The sequence below is a fragment of the Glandiceps talaboti genome, chromosome 3, assembly GCF_964340395.1.
Source record: "Glandiceps talaboti chromosome 3, keGlaTala1.1, whole genome shotgun sequence".
NCBI lineage: Eukaryota > Metazoa > Hemichordata > Enteropneusta > Spengelidae > Glandiceps > Glandiceps talaboti.
Genome location: NC_135551.1, coordinates 3,569,463 through 3,583,527, shown reverse-complemented (window position 1 = coordinate 3,583,527; position 14,065 = coordinate 3,569,463).

The window sequence follows — 14,065 nt, the reverse complement described above, 5'->3', positions numbered from 1 at the left end:
GGAGTCAACAGGTCAAAACCAAGGTAAACCAATGTAGACCAAGGTAAAGTTGCGCTAACTGTGTATTATCACTATTTTAGACGTGTCAGTTTTTGTCTAGACCAATCAGATCGATTTGCGCCATCAATATACTGGTATAATATAATAAATGATATACACCACACATTGAATTATGCTGTGTACTGACAAATGATATACATCATACATTGAATTATGCTGTGTATTGACAAATGATATACATCATACATTGAATTATGCTGTGTATTGACAAATGATATACATCATACATTGAATTATGCTGTGTATTGACAAATGATATACACCACACATTGAATTATGCTGTGTATTGACAAATGATATACACCACACATTGAATTATGCTGTGTATTGACAAATGATATACACCACACATTGAATTATGCTGTGTATTGACAAATGATATACACCACACATTGAATTATGCTGTGTATTGACAAATGATATACATCATACATTGAATTATGCTGTGTATTGACAAATGATATACACCACACATTGAATTATGCTGTGTATTGACAAATGATATACATCATACATTGAATTATGCTGTGTATTGACAAATGATATACACCACACATTGAATTATGCTGTGTATTGACAAATGATATACATCATACATTGAATTGTGTTGTGTATTGACAAAGGATATACGCCACACATTGAATTATGCTGTGTATTGACAAATGATATACACCACACCACACCACACATTGAATTATGCTGTATCTTGACAAATGATATACATCATACATTGAATTGTGCTGTGTATTGACAAATGATATACACCACACCACACCACACCACACATTGAATTATGCTGTGTATTGACAAATGATATACATCATACATTGAATTATGCTGTGTATTGACAAATGATATACACCACACATTGAATTATGCTGTGTATTGACAAATGATATACATCACACATTGAATTATGCTGTGTATTGACAAATGATATACACCACACATTGAAATATGCTGTGTACTGACAAATGATATACATCATACATTGAATTATGCTGTGTATTGACAAATGATATACACCACACATTGAATTATGTTGTGTACTGACAAATGATATACATCATACATTGAATTATGCTGTGTATTGACAAATGATATACACCACACATTGAATTATGCTGTGTATTGACAAATGATATACACCACACATTGAATTATGCTGTGTATTGACAAATGATATACATCACACATTGAATTATGCTGTGTATTGACAAATGATATACACCACACATTGAAATATGCTGTGTACTGACAAATGATATACACCACACATTGAATTATGCTGTGTACTGACAAATGATATACACCACACATTGAATTATGTTGTGTACTGACAAATGATATACATCATACATTGAATTATGCTGTGTATTGACAAATGATATACACCACACATTGAATTATGCTGTGTATTGACAAATGATATACACCACACATTGAATTATGCTGTGTATTGACAAATGATATACACCACACATTGAATTTAGCTGTGTATTGACAAATGATATACACCACACATTGAATTGTGCTGTGTATTGACAAATGATATACATCATACATTGAATTATGCTGTGTATTGACAAATGATATACACCACACATTGAATTATGCTGTGTATTGACAAATGATATACACCACACATTGAATTATGCTGTGTATTGACAAATGATATACACCACATATTGAATTGTGCTGTGTATTGACAAATGATATACACCACACATTGAATTGTGCTGTGTATTGACAAATGATATACACCACACATTGAATTATGCTGTGTATTGACAAATGATATACACCACACATTGAATTATGCTGTGTATTGACAAATGATATACACCACACATTGAATTATGCTGTGTATTGACAAATGATATACATCGCACATTGAATTATGATGTGTATTGACAAATGATATACACCACACAATGTATTATGTTGTGTATTGACAAATGATATACACCACACCACACCACACATTGAATTATGCTGTGTATTGACAAATGATATACACCACACATTGAATTATGATGTGTATTGACAAATGATATACACCACACATTGAATTATGCTGTGTATTGACAAATGATATACACCACACATTGGATTATGCTGTGTACTGACAAATGATATACACCACACATTGAATTATGCTGTGTATTGACAAATGATATACACCACACATTGAATTATGCTGTGTATTGACAAATGATATACATCATACATTGAATTGTGCTGTGTATTGACAAATGATATACACCACACATTGAATTATGCTGTGTATTGACAAATGATATACACCACACATTGAATTATGCTGTGTATTGACAAATGATATACACCACACATTGAATTATGCTGTGTATTGACAAATGATATACACCACACATTGAATTATGCTGTGTATTGACAAATGATATACACCACACATTGAATTATGCTGTGTATTGACAAATGATATACACCACACATTGAATTATGCTGTGTATTGACAAATGATATACACCACACATTGAATTGTGCTGTGTATTGACAAATGATATACACCACACATTGAATTATGCTGTGTATTGACAAATGATATACACCACACATTGAATTATGCTGTATTGACAAATGATATACACCACACATTGAATTATGCTGTGTATTGACAAATGATATACACCACACATTGAATTATGCTGTGTATTGACAAATGATATACACCGCACATTGAATTATGCCGTGTATTGACAAATGATATACACCACACATTAAATTATGCTGTGTATTGACAAATGATATACATCATACATTGAATTATGCTGTGTATTGACAAATGATATACACCACACATTGAATTATGCTGTGTATTGACAAATGATATACACCACACATTGAATAATGATGTGTATTGACAAATGATATACATCATACATTGAATTATGCTGTGTATTGACAAATGATATACATCATACATTGAATTATGCTGTGTATTGACAAATGATATACACCACACATTGAATTATGCTGTGTATTGACAAATGATATACATCATAACTTGAATTATGCTGTGTATTGACAAATGATATACACCACACATTGAATTATGATGTGTATTGACAAATGATATACACCACACATTGAATTATGATGTGTATTGACAAATGATATACACCACACATTGATTTAGGATGTGTATTGACAAATGATATACATCATACATTGAATTATGCTGTGTATTGACAAATGATATACACCACACATTGAATTATGATGTGTATTGACAAATGATATACACCACACATTGATTTAGGATGTGTATTGACAAATGATATACATTGATGTCACTTTGGTAAACCATAGTTCATGTTCAAAACACAGACACCCCTCGCCTGCCCATTACAATGACCGTCCATAAACACAACATCTTGTAAATTAGACACTACTGTAGTCTGTAAAAGTATTAGGTTGTCGAGCGGAATAAACTCATTCGGGGTCATAGCTTGTGGTAGAGGGAAGCACTCAATTTGGCAGGTCGAGGTACACAGAATAGTAAGTTGGCACACACTGGATAAACTCACACTTGGTCAGGGTTTGAGGTTACGTTGATCATGAATTTAATGCCTAAGGAGAACCATAGACAATAGAGAGGGACCTCTCTATTGTCTATGGGAGAACTGACCTTAATACATCTAGATATATTAAAATTACTAGAATACTAATTCATACCTAAGTTACAGTATCGGGTTGAACAGTTCTACAGCACGCCATCATTCCATGGATCTTCAAACATCACGACTTCAATTGTCCGCGACCAGGGCATCATCGACCAATCAACCTCGAACATCGTCTAAATGTCACTTTATATACCCTAGCTAGCCTATCCCTAAGAAGAGCGAGATTGAACTTGAATTTCTAACTTTATGAAGTAAAGACATGTATCCTACCATAGGACACGTTACTCAATACCACCACGGCTAGAGTTAGGTTCCGATTATATTGTCTAATTTTCAAGCAAGTTCGAACAAACAAGTTTCCAAGATGGTAGTTCGAACGAGATTATCAAATATTGTACGATGGCTACATACTGGTGCAATAGAAATCATATTATTATGACATTACATCAAAGAAATGTATCCATGGTGTCACGTTCCACAGATGTGCTAGCCTAACAAATGTAATACTGTAATTAAGCTCAAGTAAGGTACATCATTGTTTTCCTATAATGTCTTAGTAATCGTTATCTGCTGTATTTGAATACATTGATACTGTGTGTTTGCATGGGTTAATATCTATTGAAATTGTTACAAATGTCACTGCAACTTTGTACGGGCATGTCTGCGTTTTACTCTCTTATTTACTCTGTCTTCATGTAGTACCACGAGACCTAAAAGAGATAATAATTACATCCAATCACTAAGTTCTCGATTGGCCATTTACATCTATTTGCAATGGCCGGCCACAGACTCAAGCAACTTTGCACATTTAGCAACGGGCTTTGCAAACACAAATACATAATTCTAATATATCTGTTTCTATTCATGCTAGTCTATAAGTGATCGTGTGGATAAGTGTTGGGTATTTACTGGCTATTTATTTTGGATGTGTTACAAGGCTGTCTGTGTGTGTGTGTGTGTGTGTGTGTCTGCCTGCCTGCCCGCCCGCCTGTCTGTCTGTCTGTCTGTCTGTCTGTCTGTCTGTCTGTCTGTCTGTCTGTCTGTCTGAATGGTTTGATTATGTCTCTGTATATGAATAGTTTGATTATGCCACTGTATATGAATAGTTAGAATACTCCACTTTACACGAATGATTTGATCAAATCACTTTATGAATAGTTTGATTACGTCACTGCATAATTTGATTACGTCACTGTATATGCATAATTTGATTACGTCACTGAGTACAAATGGTTTGCTTACGTCACTGTGTATGAATGGTTTGATTACGTCACTGCATATGAATGGTTTGATTACGTCACTGTATATGGATAATTTGATTTCGTCACGATATTAATAGTATGATTACGTCACTGTAAATGAATAGTTTGATTACGTCACTGTGTATGAATAGTTTGATTTTACGTCACTGTGTATGAATGGTTTGATTTTATGTCACTGTATATAAATAGTTTGATTACATCACTGTGTATGAATAGTTTGATTTTACGCCACTGTGTATGAATGGTTTGATTTTACATCACTGTGTATGAATAGTTTGATTTTACGCCACTGTGTATGAATGGTTTGATTTTACATCACTGTGTGTGAATAGTTTGATTTTACGTCACTGTGTGTGAATAGTTTGATTTTACGCCACTGTGTATGAATGGTTTGATTTTACATCACTGTGTGTGAATAGTTTGATTTTACGTCACTGTGTGTGAATAGTTTGATTTTACGTCACTGTGTATGAATAGTTTGATTTTACGTCACTGTGTGTGAATAGTTTGATTCTACGTCACTGTGTATGAATAGTTTGATTTTACGTCACTGTGTATGAATAGTTTGATTTTACGTCACTGTGTGTGAATAGTTTGATTTTACGTCACTGTGTGTGAATAGTTTGATTCTACGTCACTGTGTATGAATGGTTTGATTTTACATCACTGTGTATGAATAGTTTGATTTTACGTCACTGTGTGTGAATAGTTTGATTTTACGTCACTGTGTGTGAATAGTTTGATTCTACGTCACTGTGTATGAATGGTTTGATTTTACATCACTGTGTATGAATAGTTTGATTTTACGTCACTGTGTATGAATAGTTTGATTTTACGTCACTGTGTGTGAATAGTTTGATTTTACGTCACTGGATATGAATAGTTTGATTTTACGTCAATGTGTATGAATAGTTTGATTTTACATCACTGTGTATGAATAGTTTGATTTTACGTCACTGGATATGAATAGTTTGATTTTACGTCAATGTGTATGAATAGTTTGATTTTACATCACTGTGTATGAATAGTTTGATTTTACGTCACTGGATATGAATAGTTTGATTTTACGTCAATGTGTATGAATAGTTTGATTTTACGTCAATGTGTATGAATAGTTTGATTTTACGTCACTGTGTGTATGAATGATTTGATTTTACATCAATGTGTATGAATGGTTTGATCAGGGTTTGATTAATGGTGTGTTTAATTGTGATTTAAGTGACTCGTTTTCCCAGTTTGTTTAGTAACCAACTTCTGTACTTACGATAGCAAACCTTTTTATATTCAATTGTGTGTTATTTATTGACTGAGTTACACATGTGGACTTGGATTTGTTGTTTCATATTGTTTTTCGTTCAGGTAAAAACACCACAGTGATTAAATTCCATACTCAGTTCACATCCAATACAACCACTTAAATTACCATATGCCAGCTAGAGATTTCTTACACGATTGAACTCTCCTTGATGAACCCAAGCAACACGGCTTCTGCTTTATAATTGTTGTTATTTTTCTTATATAGGGGACTCTTGTTTTGGAATATTTAACATAAAGTTCAATAACAACAATAATAATAATAATAATAATAATAATAATAATAATAATAATAATAATAATAATAATAATAATAATAATAATAATAAAGTTAAAGTTAGTTTTTGTTGTAGAAAGAATCATAGACCCTTCATTGGGTGGAGAATCTCTGAAAGAATCAATACACTGAAAACAGCGCAAAACTGACCATCATTCGTCCTTTTACCATGGCCAGTATCTGTAGATCTTCTGAGTTTCTTGCCTGTATCATTTCGCTGTGATGATTGGGATCTAGACGGAGCTACTGGTCCAACTACTGATGAATCCAGTGTATTTAATTGTACATCAAAATTGACTATAATAAATACAGGTGCATTTGTTACAGTTCGTAAGTTCAAAATAAATGAATTTTAAGAAGTGTCTGCTAGGATACTTCAATGTGTGCTAGACTACAATATTGGCTTATGTAAGGTACTCTGTTGGTGAATTCATATGCCTTATTTCTTTTATTTATTCTGATCACCTTAACTTACGTCCATCTATCTATCTATCTATCTATCTATCTATCTATCTATCTATCTATCTATCTATCTATCTGTCTATCTGTCTGTCTGTCTGTCTGTCTGTCTGTCTGTCTGTCTGTCTGTCTGTCTGTCTGTCCGTCCGTCCGTCCGTCCGTCCGTCCGTCCGTCCGCCTGCCTGCCTGCCTGTCTCTGTCTGTCTGTCTGTCTGTCTGTCTGTCTGTCTGTCTGTCTGTCTGTCTGTCTGTGTATTTATAAAAGAACTGATTAGCTTTTGATAAATATGATGTGACTATTAATGAATCATTAGAATTACCATATCTATGAGGATTGGATATTTATTTCGGATTTTTAATTTATAAAACAATTTTCTCATGGCTTTCTACTTGAGAAATCAGTATGAAACAACATATGGCAAGTCCTTGTTTGCAACTCAATAAATTTAGCAGATTAATAAATGTGTAAAATGTTAATAAGAACAAACGTTTGACAAATATTGTAGCCTTTTTTCAGTGTATTGAGTTACCAATTGAGACTTAGTCAATGTTTGTTTCATGTTGATTTTTCAGTTTACAGTTGGTTTGTGCCGTATTGTAATTAATTAGTGAATATATTGTACTGTCCATGTCATATTGAGCTCGTATAGATTTGTAAGTACCGACATTTAGATCATAGTTTGTAAGTGAACACAACAAAAATACTGTTATGATACATAAATATTGTTCATCACTTACCAAGATCACTTAAACTGATTGTATCCAAATCAATAGGGGTATTACTAAAAGGTATGCTGTCATCTGAAAGTGAAACAATACAATTTAAAGAGATCATTTAAAGTGAAATACGGGTAGGACTCTTAATAGGCTAATGTTGCATTTCATTATGGTTACGCTTAGGGACCAACAAAAGTCACTTTTACTAATTTTGCAGCTCTCTGCGTGACTTCTCTAAATTAGATGTATGTCTGGCTCAGAAGATTCTTCATTATACAGAATTGGCGTGGAATTGTATAGTTTATTAATCTCCGCCGGACGAAATCCGGGGGGGGGGGGGAGGGTTGACTTATAGACTGGGCTCCGCCTGTGCGTGTGTGCGTGCGTGCGTCCGGAGTCATTTCTCGGAAATGACTGGACCGATTTCTCTCAAAATTGGTACAAGGACAACACACTATGGCATACATATGCAATTTCCTTTGTGATACGATCCAATATGGCCGCCAGACGACCATTTTGTTATCAATTTTTCATGTCCAAAGCCATTACGCAGACATGCCTGAACAGCTCTCAATCAAAGTTGTAAAGGACAAAGTTCTAATATCATAACTAGGCACAGCCCATAAGCTCACACAGGGTAGATTCATTTGTGACCGGCTGCCTCACAATGATTATATATACAGGGTTAGCTCTAGATATATGTATGGGGGTTAGTTACTCTAGCTATAAATGACACAACAATAATGGTTAGCCAAAATGAAAGTCACTAGTCCAGGGGGAGGGGCTGTTGGGTTGAAGTTGACGATTTTAGAATTGAAATGGCTGTATTTGGTGACCCTTTTACTTCATCATCATAAATCATGCAATAAGTTGATATGTGTGGACTTTCTGTTAGCAAAAGTCCAATATCTTGCCTTAATATTAGTATAACTAGAATGAGACTGTTGTTCACAGTTCTTTATTGTAACCCTTGTCTAAATCTCTTAATCTCTCTAAACTCAATCTTTGCACAATCACAGTTTTTGATTAGTTTTCTCAGGAAAAATAAAATTGTTTCAAATTAAATATCAAAAAATTAGTACAGTTTCAAAAACGAAATATCATAATGCATGAGACTTGCTGTACCTTACTGTTGAGGACTCTAAAACCTCGCGATAGTTTGTGATGTCACTGCCCGCCATTTTGGAAAATAGATGTTTTCATCCTCAATCACGATGTCAAACCACTAACTATTTAGAAGTGTTTACAGAGTAAGATTGAACAGAAAACTAATGATCGGACACAACGTCACCATTTATCAAATGTATATGAGGCTGTTATATTTTTTGATGTCGTTGAAGAATGCTAGTCGAAAGTCTACAACATAATGTTTGGCATGTAATTCACAGCTATATAGCTAGTTTAGTTGTGGTCAGTTCACATTTAATCTTTGTAAATAGTTGAGTATTAATGGAGTATATAGGGGCGACCTCTGAGATAACTCCTAACCATTGAATAATTCTGACACTTTCACTAGTTTGTCGTTCGTTGAGGATGGTTGGATTCAAAATTTGGAGTCGCCAGTTTGGCTAAAATAGCGTAAGTCTGAGTCGCACGCTATTATATTATAGTCACTGTGCCGCAATGCATCCTTGGGCGGACCACCAATTTTTTATCGCAGAGTATATACGATGCGCGTGTGTACTAGTCATTGCTGAGCATTCTGCTATGATCAATTTCAGTCTTACGGGCAGCGTACTTTTAGGTACATATGCACGTCAATTTGTGATTGCACCTATCATAGACAAGAAGTGTTACAATCCAAACAGGGATCAACAGCCAAACAGTGGGATTATATCATCTACGATGGCTTGTTTCTTGTACTTTGATACTATTATTCTCTCTTTCATTGGGGACATTAAAAAGGGAAACACGTCAAAGAAAATATAATATTTTATACTTACTGATTGACTTGCTAGCTGCTGTGTCTTGTCCAGTTTCTGCAATGATGTATGTATTGTCAATCATGTCAAAATTCTTGAGTTCAAGCACATCTACAGAAAATATATTAAGCCAGACGCAAGCATGGTAAAAGGAACGACCATATACTTATTTGCATATCATTCTCATACATGTATATTGGGAGCACGTCTATACCATAAATGCATGTACTAAATTATCTGAAATTTAAAGCTTGCATTCTAAAGATATTGCCTAATTATCAAAATGACTATTTATGCAAATTACACATCATCATTAGAAACTACATAAACAACTCATCACACATGTGCGATTTGTTATGGTTGATGGATGCACCAAGTTAAATGAACTTTGAAGTTTGTATTCTTAAGATATAGTCTAATTACTAGAAATCATTGATTATGCAAATTACTAATTAAAACTAAAAAACTATGCTTTCTTGGATATGTCTGCTTTGTTATGGTTAATGTATGTGCCAAATTATATGGAATTTGATGGGTGCATAGCTTAATTACTGAAAATCATTAAATATTTAAATTATTCATTAAAATCTAAAGTTATATCAGCAAAGTTCAAAGGACATGTGTGCATTATTATCGTTGAAATATGTACTACATCAAGTTATATGAAATTTGAAGCTTGCAATCCTAAGACGCAACCTAATCATTAATTACGCTAATTATTCATTAAATCTGTAAGCTAGATCAACAAATCTTATAGAACATATGCGCTGTGTTATGGTTAACGTATGTACTAAATTATATTGAAATTGAAGTAATGCATTATTAAGATATAGCCTAATTACCGAAAATCATTAATTATGCATGTTGTTCATTAAAACTGCAAGCTAGATCAACATACTTTACAGGACATATGCCCTTTGTTATGGTTAATGTATGTATTAAATTGCATTGGATTTAAAGTATGGGTTTCAAAGATATAGCCTAATTACTAAAACATATTAATTATGCTAACGACTAATTAATGTTCATTGGGTGTTTACCAAAATCCAATCAGTTCTTTTCATTATCTTGTGGAAGAAGTGGAGCAAGTTTCATTAGAATCGATGCTGTAGCTTTTGAGATATCGTGTCCACAGACAGACAGACAGACAGACAGACAGACAGACAGACAGACAGACAGACAGACAGACAGACAGACAGACAGACAGACAGACAGACAGACAGACATAAGCATAACATAACTTCCCCTTATGGGAGGTAAGCTGCTTCCCGGAAGGACAAAGCCAGAGATGTTTGGTCTTACACACAATGTTGAAATGCAAAAATCGGAGCAATGGGTATTATACATGATGCACCTTAATTTGAAAAATTAATTATAAACGATATGAAATTAAATTTGGAGATTGCATAGTTAACATATTGCATAATTATCGAAAAATAATTAATTATGTAAATTAACCATCAAAATTATAAGCTACATCAACAAGCTTTAAAGGACACATCATGACATGTAATTAAAAGTCTGCATTCTGACATTGCATTATCTAATTATCAAAAGTGATTATTTATGAAAATCAAACATCACTATGAGACTGTAACTTATTTAGGTAGTTTGATTTTAACTACCTAAAACAGTACATCAAAAACATGTGACACACTCTCACACGGACAGACAGTCAGACAGACAGACAGACAGACAGACTTTTTCTCTAACCGTCTCTATTGCATGGAGTTTGTTAGTATATGCATAAAGCCACAATTTAAGGCAACTTTGAGCTGTTCATTACCATGGTTACAAGGATGCTATAGTAAAAGTGAAACATGTTTTGAATACCTCATATCCATAGCTATTAAAAAAGCAGAGTACAGTGTCAGCAATCAAAATAATATTAATTGTTGAGGGGTCAGAAAGTGTGCATATCCGGCCATATTGCATCGAGTTTTCATACGATGTGCATCGATAGGATACCCAAAGCACACAATAAAGCTAAGGGACCGGTCAGTTTTTCCAGCCTGGGGGGAGGGGCCGGTGGATTCTTAAATCGGGCCGACAAAAAAATCACTGAACCCCCCCCCCCATCTGTAAAACCAAAAACAGGCTGACCCCCTATGACTAATACATGATGACCCCCCCCCCCCCACATATATATATATATATATATATAATATTCACATGACAGGTATTTTTTTGATCGTATGTATGGACTGCTTGACTTGCAACCACTTTATAAGATCCCAGGTTAGCACTATCATAATTATAATTATTGACTACACAGTGTAATATATTCCAAAAGGAGTTTAATAGCATCTGACAGTGAAAGGTAGGGGGAAAGCTTGAGAAGGGAATATGTACATCTCTTATGGGGGGGGGGGTCTTAGGGGGTCTCCCCCTAGAAGCCATGGAGCTCTTTTACTCTGAACAGTCAATTTTGAGACTATTCAGACCCTTTCAGACAATAATTTCCAAGCTTTACAAGACAGCACCAACATGTAAAAAGCAACTACATAGGGTTGAAATATTTTTGAAATATAGTTTGATAGCATCTTGACAGTAAGAGATAGGGGGAAGGGCTTGAGACTGGGATGTGTACACCTCATGTGGGGGGGGGGGGGTCCTAGGGGGTCTTCCCCTAGAAGCCCTGGGGCTTTTTTACTCTGAAAAGTCAATTTTGAGACTATGCAGACCCCCGATAATTTCCAAGCTTTACAAGACAGCACCAACATATGTAAAAAGCAACTACATAGGGTTGAAATATACTTTGATAGCATCTTGACAGTAAGCGGGGAAGAGCTTGGGACTGGGATATGTCCACCTCATGTTGGGGTCCGAGGGGGTCTCCCTCTAGAAGCCCTGGGGGATTTTTATTCTGAAAGTCAATATTTAGGCTATTCAGACCCTTTCAAGCAATAACTCAATCCATGCATTACAAGACACCACCATCAAGTATCAGAAACTATCCTATTATAACTTACATAGGGTTGAAATATGTTCTTAAAAGTTAACTACCATCATTATATACAATGTAGTAAAGGTCAGCACATCTAATGGTAGTATCATTGGTAGGGGAGACTTGGGGTTTAAGGCAATTTTATCTATCTTTAAAAGACAATATCATATCAAATTAGAATAGAGTGAACATATTTAAGAAAAGTTTTAATACCATTATGACAGTAAAAAGGTTGCTGGTGCATCTGATTGTTGGTTGAATGCATGAGTGACCTCTGGGGGTGAGGGAGTCCTTGGGCGTTTTCCCCTGGCAGATCTGCAGTTTTTTGCTTCTATTAAGGCAATGTTTAGGTTGTTCATAGCCTTTGAGGTAATATTCCCAAGCTGCGAAAAGCTAATGTAAATGTAAGTTTTAAATGAGTTTCCCATGTCACACAAAAATGGGCCCGTAACACTTGGTATAGGGGCATTAATATTGCATGTATAGTAAAGTCACCGGTATGTTAGAGAACTTTAGGTGGTCATACCTAGTGTATAATAGAAACTGGAATCTGATGAGATGTGGTGATTTGTAGTGTCAATAACATGTAGTGTCCAAAATAGAAAGTGTATTAATCTCTTCTGACAAATTCATACTGACGAGTGGGTCATTTTAGATTAACTTCTTTTATAAATTATCTATGAAGATAACCATTACGAAACCTTGAAGTTCACTTTTGCCCCAAAGTGCAATATACATGTAAGTGAAGCATTGATTGTGAAACAGCCAAGCATTTACATAACTGTTCTGTAACTAGTGTGGTAGCTAGGTAATACATGTATATGTATATGTATATGTATATGTATATGTTGTTATGTTTGAACTAAATAAGTAATAGTAAAGAATTTATGTAAGAAACAGGGACAAGAACAAATTACATGTACCACATTTCCGACAAAGCTATATGCCATTGTAGAAAAGGATTTTTTGCTTCGATCACATTCCAAAACACAATGACCCCCCCCCCCATCCACAATTTTTAAAACAGCATAACCCCCCCCCCCCATCTGCCAATTTCAAAAACAGAGTGATCCCACCTACAAATCCACCGCCCGCCCCCCAGGCCGAAGAAACTGACCGGTCCCTAAGTTAGATAATGCAGTCTAAGTCAACTGTGACCCTCTCATAATCCCACTCTCTAAAATATGGCCCTCCCATGAGAACCAATTTGTAAAAAGTGGCCCTCTATTTCCCCAGGCCCACCCCATTGTATTTACTGAAGGCTCTCTTAGACTACAAAGTCGTTCAAAGACAGTCTACCACCTCCCCTAATAAATGAATGAGCACCGTCATTAACTTGTTCCTCTCCCTGCAAGAGCGCCCTCAACGAAAAAAAACATTAGTTTCTGTCTAGTCGTTGTAATTTTAGAAATTACTTTTCATGCAGTAGAAGCAATCGT